General features: G+C 45.2%; 1 pseudogene; it reads left to right on the top strand.

Annotated features, from left to right (window-relative positions):
* Window positions 1-7,819: 7,819 nt before the first annotated feature.
* Window positions 7,820-8,467, top strand: LOC131278416 (zona pellucida sperm-binding protein 1-like; annotated as a pseudogene).
* Window positions 8,468-8,893: the final 426 nt, after the last annotated feature.

Here is an 8,893-nt window from a genome sequence, read left to right as displayed (position 1 = left end):
AGTTATGAACTCCAAAATAGATATTGGATCATGTTTGTAATCTGGTCTATTACTGAGCATGATTGAGTTATGGTTAGGGCTTTGATTGGGCCACATCATTCGGGTGTTGAGTCCCCACCTATCAAGGGGATAAAAGGCATGGCAAAGGACAGAGTTGGAGCTTTTGATGCAAGGGTTTCTGATGTTGGAGTCTGATGCTGAAGTCTCAAGCTGGAGCCCCAGGAAGTCAGCATGCAGAGGAAACAGAAGCAAGCCCCGGGAAGAGAGGACCTGAGCCAGGAGAAGAACACAGAAGAATACAGATGGCTCCTCAGACATGGCAGGAACCTCAGGGAGAGAGATGGAGCCATTCACCTGATAGTCTACAGCTGACCTTGTGGAGAGAGGCAAAGTCTAGAGAGCCTCATAGTCTACAGCTGACCTTGTGGAGAAAACAGAAGCGCAGAGGAACCCAGGAAGCCTGAACCCTTGCAGACGTCGGCAGCCATCTTGCTCCAGCACGTGAAAAAAGACTTTGGTGAGGGAAATAACTTATGCCTTATGGCCTGGTATTTGTAAGCTCCTCCCTCAAATAAATAACCTTTATAAAGACCAACCAATTTCTGGTATTTTGTATCAGCACTCCTTTGGCTGACCAATACAATGTCCAAATCAAGACTTTACCAGGCAATGCTTTTCTCCCTGAGGACAGGCTGCTGACAGTCCTGGAATCCCTCACATGGCAGGGCACAATGGCAAAATCTGTCCAGCTCGGTCTCTGCCTTTTCTTCCAGGTGTCCTTGCCTTCATCATCGGGCTACTCCTTCTGTGCCTTTTCTCTCACCTAGGTTCGTCAACTTTTGGAGGCTTCTTTCTGACTCTGCAGCTTTTTGTCTGTGTTTGCAGCTTTTTATTCCTCCATTTATTAAGGACTCCAGTGAAAGGATTAAGACCAATCCTGGGCTACTATAGTGATCTAATCGAACAGCCCCTAACTGATCTAATCTAATCAAAGGCTCACAACAGGTTCAATGTTTTTGTTTAATTTTTTTAATTTTTACTAGAGACGTTATGAGCGTACAAAAATAATCATGCACAATGTGCAGAATTCCTATACATCACCCCTCCACCAATACAATAGGTTCAATTTAAGAACATAATTTTCTGGGGTCCATAAATGACTCAAACCAACACAAATGTATTGCTGGAGAGGTGCTGTGGGTAGCGAGGAGGTCATGAAGTCTACATCCTTGGGCTGGATTTAGTTAGATTTGTTCCATCCACCCAGTATTGATCCTTATGGCTCTTTGAGGGGAGGGCGGGGGAGTGTAATAAGGCCACAACAGGTTTGAATTCCTTAATGACCACAGTGGACCAAACTGAGTGAAGCCTCCCGCAGCAGAATTGGAAGAGAGCAGCTTTAGCCCCTATCTAATGGAAAGTAGTAAATTTGGTACTCCAGGCTCAGACTACTTGAGTCTGAATCCTGGATTGGCCACTTATTAGCTGTGAGACCTTGAAAAAGTTCCTTCTCTATGTGTCAGTTTCCCCATCTGTCAAACAGAGCAATGAAATCATAGTACCTATCTCACAGGATTGTTATAAGGATGAAATGAGTAAGTGCTTACGATGCCACATACAAATACTCAATAAATGTTAGCTCTTATAAGTTAGTTCCTGATGGATAAACAATTACGTAAAATTTCCACAAGCATCATTTTATTGTTTCAATGACCTCTGAATTCCCAGTAATAGATTGTAGTTGGCCTCAGGGAAACCAAGTTGGGAAAGTCAATTTCTCATCTATGAGGAACCTTCCTGCAAATAAATCTTCCAGGCTGTCCAGGGCTTGTGGCAGCCTCAATTCCTTGTCTCACCCTGGCTCAGAACTCTGTCTCTGCTGGGGAGCAATGAGGGCAGCACTGTGAAAAAGCAGTTATGCTCCTTGTCAGCAACCTCAAAGAACACATCCTCATTCCCCTTAATAAGTCATTAGGGATCTGTCAACAGCTAAGTTCTCCAAGGCTTTTCTGGGCATTTTTATTTTCCGCCTGATTCCTGCTTGGGGTAATAGGTTCCATGAGTTTACCACCCACCCAGTGACATAGAATTTTCTTTTATTCTTCCTAAACATCTCTCTCTCTCTCTTACACTTTAAGCAGAGCCCCCTGATTCTAGTTCAGGATTTGATAAGTGAGTTCCAGAGCACTCTAACCATAGCATTCATGATTAAATAGATCTTACTCCTTGGCCTTTATCTTGTCGGATGGGAGAACCCTCTACTTATTATTCTGTATTTTTAGGCAGCTTCCCTATTTCCTTGATAATTTCGGTTTGCCCCCTTTTTTTTTTTTCAAGTTTCCCACTGTTATTCTTTAAGTGTAATAAGTACGCAAGGACAGAAATCCCTCCCTAACCACAAATTCCCCTGAGACTGCATTCTACTGTACTTGGATGCACTTCTAAGCAACAAATGAGAATTTTAGTTCAATATGGTCAAATTTCATTTTGTTGAAGAAAAATGGAAAAAGGGAGGATTGGGAGTTGATGAAAGAAAAGGGAGTAAAAACAGCAGGCAGAGCACAAGCAGAGGTGTGGGAACAATAAAAGAAGGGCTCAGAACTCCCACCCAGATGCCACTCCCAGAGCCGCTGCACAGAGCTGGGCAGGTTGAGACCCATTCAAGGATGCCCTCCAACAGGGCGAGTGGGGCCCTCATCAGGGTCCATGTGCTGGGCTCCATCAGCCAGAAAGATTACCTTTTCCCGATTTACATAAAGGTGCCTTGTGGACCAGCAGTGACCCTGTCCATTCCTGTGTCAGTCAATATAGGGGCATCTGGGTCCTCTAGACAGGGAGGAGAGAAAAACCCAGGTCACAGCTCAGCAATGGGTCCTGACGTGCTCGGCCATACAGTTTTCATAGCAATTCATCCATTGAGCATCTATGTGCCCATCACTACTTTAGGTGTAGGAATAGGGCAGACAAGGTTCCTGCTCTCATGGAGCTGACATTGTAGTCAGGAAGCAAATGAACAAGGTAAATTTAGATCCTGCACAGTGACCCCTATTGTAAATGATGGATAATAGTTAATAGTATAATTATAAAAAGATTCTTTCATTAACTGTACGAAATATACCCCACTACCACAAGGTGTTAATATTTGGGTGGTATGTGGTAACTCTGTATTTTATGCATGATTTTTCTGTAAAACTACAACTTCTCTAATAATATTAAAAAAACAAACATTTTGGGAAGCGGACTTGGCCCAATGGATAGGGCGTCTGTCTACCATATGGGAGGTCCGTGGTTCAAACTCCGGACCTCCTTGACCCCTGTGGAGCTGGTCCATGCACAGTGCTGATATGTGCAAGGAGCCCCGTGCCAAGCCGGGGTGTCCCCCACATAGGGAAGCCCCACACGCAAGGAGTGCGCCCGGTAAGGAGAGCTGCCCAGCGTGAAAGAAAGTGCAGCCTGCCCAGGAATGGTGCCGCCCACACGGAGAGCTGACGCAGCAAGATGACTGCAACAAAAAGAAACACAGATTACCAGTGCCGCTGATAAGGATAGAAGTGGTCACAGAAGAACACACAGCAAATGGACACAGAGAGCAGACAACCGGGGGCGGGGGAGGTTGGAATAAATAAAAAAATAAATCTTAAAAAAAAAAAAAGGAAAACATTTAGATGTCACAAGCATTATAATAGTCCAGATCAGGGGTTGGCAAACTTTGGCCCTTAGGCCAAATCCAGCCCTTGGCCTCTTTTTGTATGCCCAAGAGCTAAGAATGATTTTTATATTTTAAAGGGTCGTGTAGCAGTTTGAAATGGTTATGAATTCCAAAAATAGATATTGGATTATGTCTGTGATCTGGTCTGTACCTGGGCATGATTGAGTTATGGTTAGGGCTTTGATTGGGCCATGTCATTAGGGCATTGAGTCCCTGCCCCTTGGTGGGTGGGAACTCACAGATAAAAGGCATGGCAAAGGACAGACTTGAGGGTTCTTAATGTTGGAGTTTTGTTGTTGGAGTTAATGCTGAAGTTTTAGGCTGGCGTCCCGGGAATTAAGCACACAGAGGAAAGAGAAGCAAGCCCCAGGAAGAAAGAAGCCTGAACCCAGAGAGAAGCAAGACCCTGGAAGGGAGGAACCCAGGAAGCCTGAATCCTCGAAGCTGTCGGCAGCCATCTTGCTCCAACACATGAAAATAGACTTTGGTGAGGAAAGTAACTTATGCTTTATGGCCTGGTATCTGTAAGCTCCTACAGCAAATAAATGCCCTTTTTAAAAACCAACCAATTTCTGGTATTTTGCACCAGCACCCCTTTGGCTGACTAATACAGAATTTGGTGCTGAGAGGTGGGGAAGTACTTTTGCAATTACCAAAATGCTGCAATGGTTTTATAAATGGGTAAGGGGTATTTTTTTAAGAAATTGTGAGATGCTTGGAAGAAAAGACCTACAGTGCTTTGAAGAGACTGTTGATAGCAATATGGATGCTAAAGAGACTTTTTATGATGCATTAGAAGTAAATGATGAAACTTTTATTGGAAACTGGAGGAAAGGCGATCTGTGTTTTAAAGTTGCAGAGAAATTAGCCAGATTAACTAGTGGTGTTTTTTGGAAGGCAGAATTTGAAAATGGCAGACCTGGGCATTTAGCCGAAGAAATTTCCAAAGTAAACCCTGAGAATGGGGCTTGGCTTCTGCTTGCAGTTTATAGTAAAATGCTAGATAGGAGAGATATACTGTGGACTGAACTGTCGGGCACAAGGAAAACAGAAATTCCAAGCCTCTGGAAATCAAGTTCCCAGATGAAAGTGCCCCATTGGAGGACTTAACTAAACTTGGAACTTGTAAATCAGGATTGAAGATGCAGTTATATCGGAAAGACTTGTGGAAAGTCTTGCTGTCTGATGGCTTGGATCCCTGCTTCTTGCATGCTAAACCAACAAGGATTTTGAGAGAGTTGTATGAACAAAACCACTGTCAGCCTGGACTAAAAGGGACGTGGAAAGGAGAGATTGAAGGAGAAACAACTTTAAGAGGAAAACCATGGCAGTTGAGATCTGGAATTAAGACATCACCTTGGGCCAAGAGAGGAACTCCACCCATGTGTACTGAGAGGGTGAGTTTGCACCAGCAGTTGAAGAGGGTGGATGTTCCCACCCAATGTTCTGGGAGAATTTTGCCACTCCAGGGTATAGAGAAGGTGAAGCACATTCCCCAAGGATTAGGGTGGTTAAGATCAGCACCCCACAGGTCTGAGAGGGGTGGGCCTGTCCCCCAATGGTTAGGGAAGGCCAGGTGGTCAACTCATTGCTCTAAATGGGTTGGGCCTGTGTGACAAAGTTTAGGGGGAATGTTATTTTCATATCACTATACTAGGGGGGTTAAGACTCTAACCCAAAGATTAGGTAAGCTGTGGCAATCACCCCAACACTCCTGGAGGGTGAGGTCTGGAGCTTGGTCGACACCCACATGCTTGATGAGGGTGCAACCAAGAAAAAGACTGTTGGGCAAGCCTGTGGAAAGGGTGGGTTCCCATAAGGCACCAAGGAGAAGAAACCATTGTCTTAAGAATGACTCTCAGACTGAAATCAAATGAAGGATGCCCTGCAGGTTTACTGAACTATAGAGGACCTGTTTCCTTCCCAATTTCTCCTTATTGTAATGAAAATGTAAGGAACTCAGGAAGCCTGAACCCTTGCAGACGTCAGCAGCCATCTTGCTCCAACACATAAAAATAAACTTTGATGAGAGAAGTAACTTATGCTTTATGGTGTGGTATCTGTAAGCTCCTACCCCAAATAAATACCCTTTAGAAAAACCAACCAATTTCTGGTATTTTGCATCAGCACCCCTTTGGCTGACTAATATAGGTCATAAAACAATATGAGACAAAACAAACAAGCCTAAAATATTTACATTTAGCCCTTTACAGAAAGTCTGCTGATCTGGTCTAGACACACCTTGTGTGGTAGGGTGGCCTAGTAGATACTGCTAGTTGCCTCCCCAGCACCCATCTACATCTTCCTAATACATGGTAGCCTTGAGCTTTGAGTGGGATTGGTGCGGTCAGGGTCCCTTCAGTAGTGACTGGCTCAGGGATCAGCCAATCAGCACATGGGATTGCCCTAGGCTAAATGATTGGTTAGGTGAAGTTCCAGTACTTTCCTTTGAGCTGGAAGAAATGAAATGCCCTTTCTGAATGGAGTGTGATGTGGATGTGAAGCCAGAGATTGCTGTAACCATTTTGCTAGTGTAGAGGAGGTCTGCATGAGGATTTAGCTGACCCATGGAGGAAAGGAGCACCTGGAGAATCAGACAGAAGAAGATCCAGGGTCCTGACCATATCCTGGCTGTGGCACTTTGGTTCCAAAAACCAATACATTCCCTTCAAGTTTTAAGCTAGTTTGAGTTTCTTGTTTCTTCAACAAAAAGCATCGTAACTTATACAGGTGGTCAAGGAAGGAGGAAGTAATGTTTGAGCTGAGACCTGAATAACAAATAACTAGCCATGATAAGAAGATATGGAGGAAAAACGTTCCAAGCAGAGGAAAAGACAAATGCAAAGGCCCTGAGGTAGACGTGACCTCAGCACATTTGAAAAACAGGAACTCAACACATTTAAACTATTGGGAGAATGGTCTGGAATGAGGTAAGAGGTGGGGGAGATCTCGATGGCCAAGGTAAGGAGTTTAGATTTCACCCTAAATGCAATGGGAAGCTATTGTTAGGTTTGTTTTTTAATTTTAAAAGTTCATTTTTATTTATATACAGCGGTAAAGTGCACAAATTTTTTTTAAAAGATTTATTTATTTCTCTCCCCTTCCCCCCCCCGGTTGTCTGTTCTCTGTATCTATTTGCTGTGTCTTCTTCTTTGTCCACTTCTGTTGTTGTCAGCGGCACTGGGAATCTGTGTTTCTTTTTATTGCGTCATCTTGTGTCAGCTCTCCATGCATGCAGCACCATTCCTGGGCAGGCTGCTCTTTCTTTCGCGCTGGGCGGCTCTCCTTACGGGGCGCACTCCTTGCGTGTGGGGCTCCCCTACGTGGGAGACACCCGTGTGGCAGGGCACTCCTTGCGCGCATCAGCACTGCGCATGGGCCAGCTTCACATGGTCAAGGAGGCCCCGAGTTTGAACGGTGGACCACCCATGTGGTAGACGGACATCCTAACCACTGGGCCAAGTCTGCTTCCCAGTGCACAAATATTAAGGGCACATTTTGATGAATTTTGATGTGCACACATATCCATGTATTTCATCACCCAAACCAAGGGCCTCTTTGGTGCTTTTTAAATCAATATTCCTTCAAAAGATAACCAATGTGCTGATTTCTATCACCATAGGTTCATTTTACCTCTTTTCTTGAACATAATATTAATATAAATGGAATCAGACAGTGCCTACTCTTTTGGTCTGGCTCCTTTTGTTCCTCATCATCTCTCTGAGAACCTCAATGCTGTTGCATGTTTCCATGGTTAGCTCTCTTACTGCAGGGTGCATTCCTTTACACAGACATACCACAACTTAGTTCTCCATTTTCCTGTCGATGGACATTTGTTTCCAGTTTTTGGATTCTATGAATAGTGCTATGAACATTTCTGCCCACATCTTTTGTTGGATGTGTACACTCACTTCCTTGAGGTTTACATCCTTGGAGTGGAATTGCTAGGTCTTGGGACAGGTGTATGTTTAGTTTTAGGAGACGCTGCCATTTTCCACAGTGGCTGTATCAGGTCATTGGATTTCAAGCAAGAGAGTGATGCATTACAGAGAGTGATGTGAAACAGGAAGGCCAGATGGGAAATGGTTGCGGTAGTCAGGGTAAACTAACATGGCAGCCAAAAGATCAAAAGCAGTGGAAAGATTTGGGAAATGTTTTCAAGGTGTTGCTGAGATGAAGCCACGGAAGCCTGCTGATGGTAAGAAGGCGTTCCGGCGGCCTCAGCGGCCCCTCCTTTGGACAGGGGCCCTTTTGACCGTAACAGCTACAGAACCTAAATGGTAGCCTTGGACGGGATAGCACTGCCCTCCCCATCTCACTACCAGCGCTTCCCTCCTTCCACCTTCACCTTCATGGACTCTGGCTCCCAGAGGGCCCTCAGGGAACCCAGTTTACTTCTTCTGCAGAGCTTTTGCCTGCCACCCCTCTGGGCCAGGGACCTCTTCTGCTACCTGTAGCTCTGGGACTGTAAAATGGTGCTGATTCCCAGGTCACCACCACCACACTGCCAGACCAGAACACTGTGAGTTCCCCAGGGCTGGTGGGCTTTGGTGATTCTTACAGGCAAGAGCCCACATTGGGGCCCACGGCTCCACCAGGAACTCCAACCTGAAGCTTTACCTCTGGGCAGTCATCTTGCTGCTGGCTGTCACCCTGATCCTAGTGGTTGGTGTATTTGTGGGTCTGAGCCAGACCTGGGCCTGGAAGCTTCAAGAAGGCAATAAGCCCCCTCTTGATATAGATGTGGAGTGGACATAACTATTCCAGGGTCCACAGGATGGAGTAATAGAGTATGGATTAGAGTGGACTTACTGATATTCTATTCATGAACTATTGTGACTAGTAGTTGAAGAAAATGTAGCATTGACGTGGAGAAAGTGGCCATGGTAGCTGCTGAGGGTAGGGAGTGGGAAGAAGAGATGTGATGTGGGGGCATTTTCAGGAGTTGGAGCTGTCCTGGGGGGTACTGCAGGGACAGTTACTGGACATTGCATGTCCTCCCATGGCCCACTGGGTAGACTGGGAGAGAGTGTAAACTATAATGTGGACCATTGACCATGTGGTGCAGCAGTGCTCAGAGATGTATTCACCAAGTATAATGAATGTCCCATGATGATGGAGGAGGTTGTTATAATGGGAGGAGTGGGGTGAGAGGGGTGGGGGGTGTATGGGGGCCTCATATTT

Source organism: Dasypus novemcinctus, chromosome 5 (assembly GCF_030445035.2).
Source record: "Dasypus novemcinctus isolate mDasNov1 chromosome 5, mDasNov1.1.hap2, whole genome shotgun sequence".
Lineage (NCBI taxonomy): Eukaryota > Metazoa > Chordata > Mammalia > Cingulata > Dasypodidae > Dasypus > Dasypus novemcinctus.
This window is presented reverse-complemented; position numbering and strand designations above follow the sequence as displayed.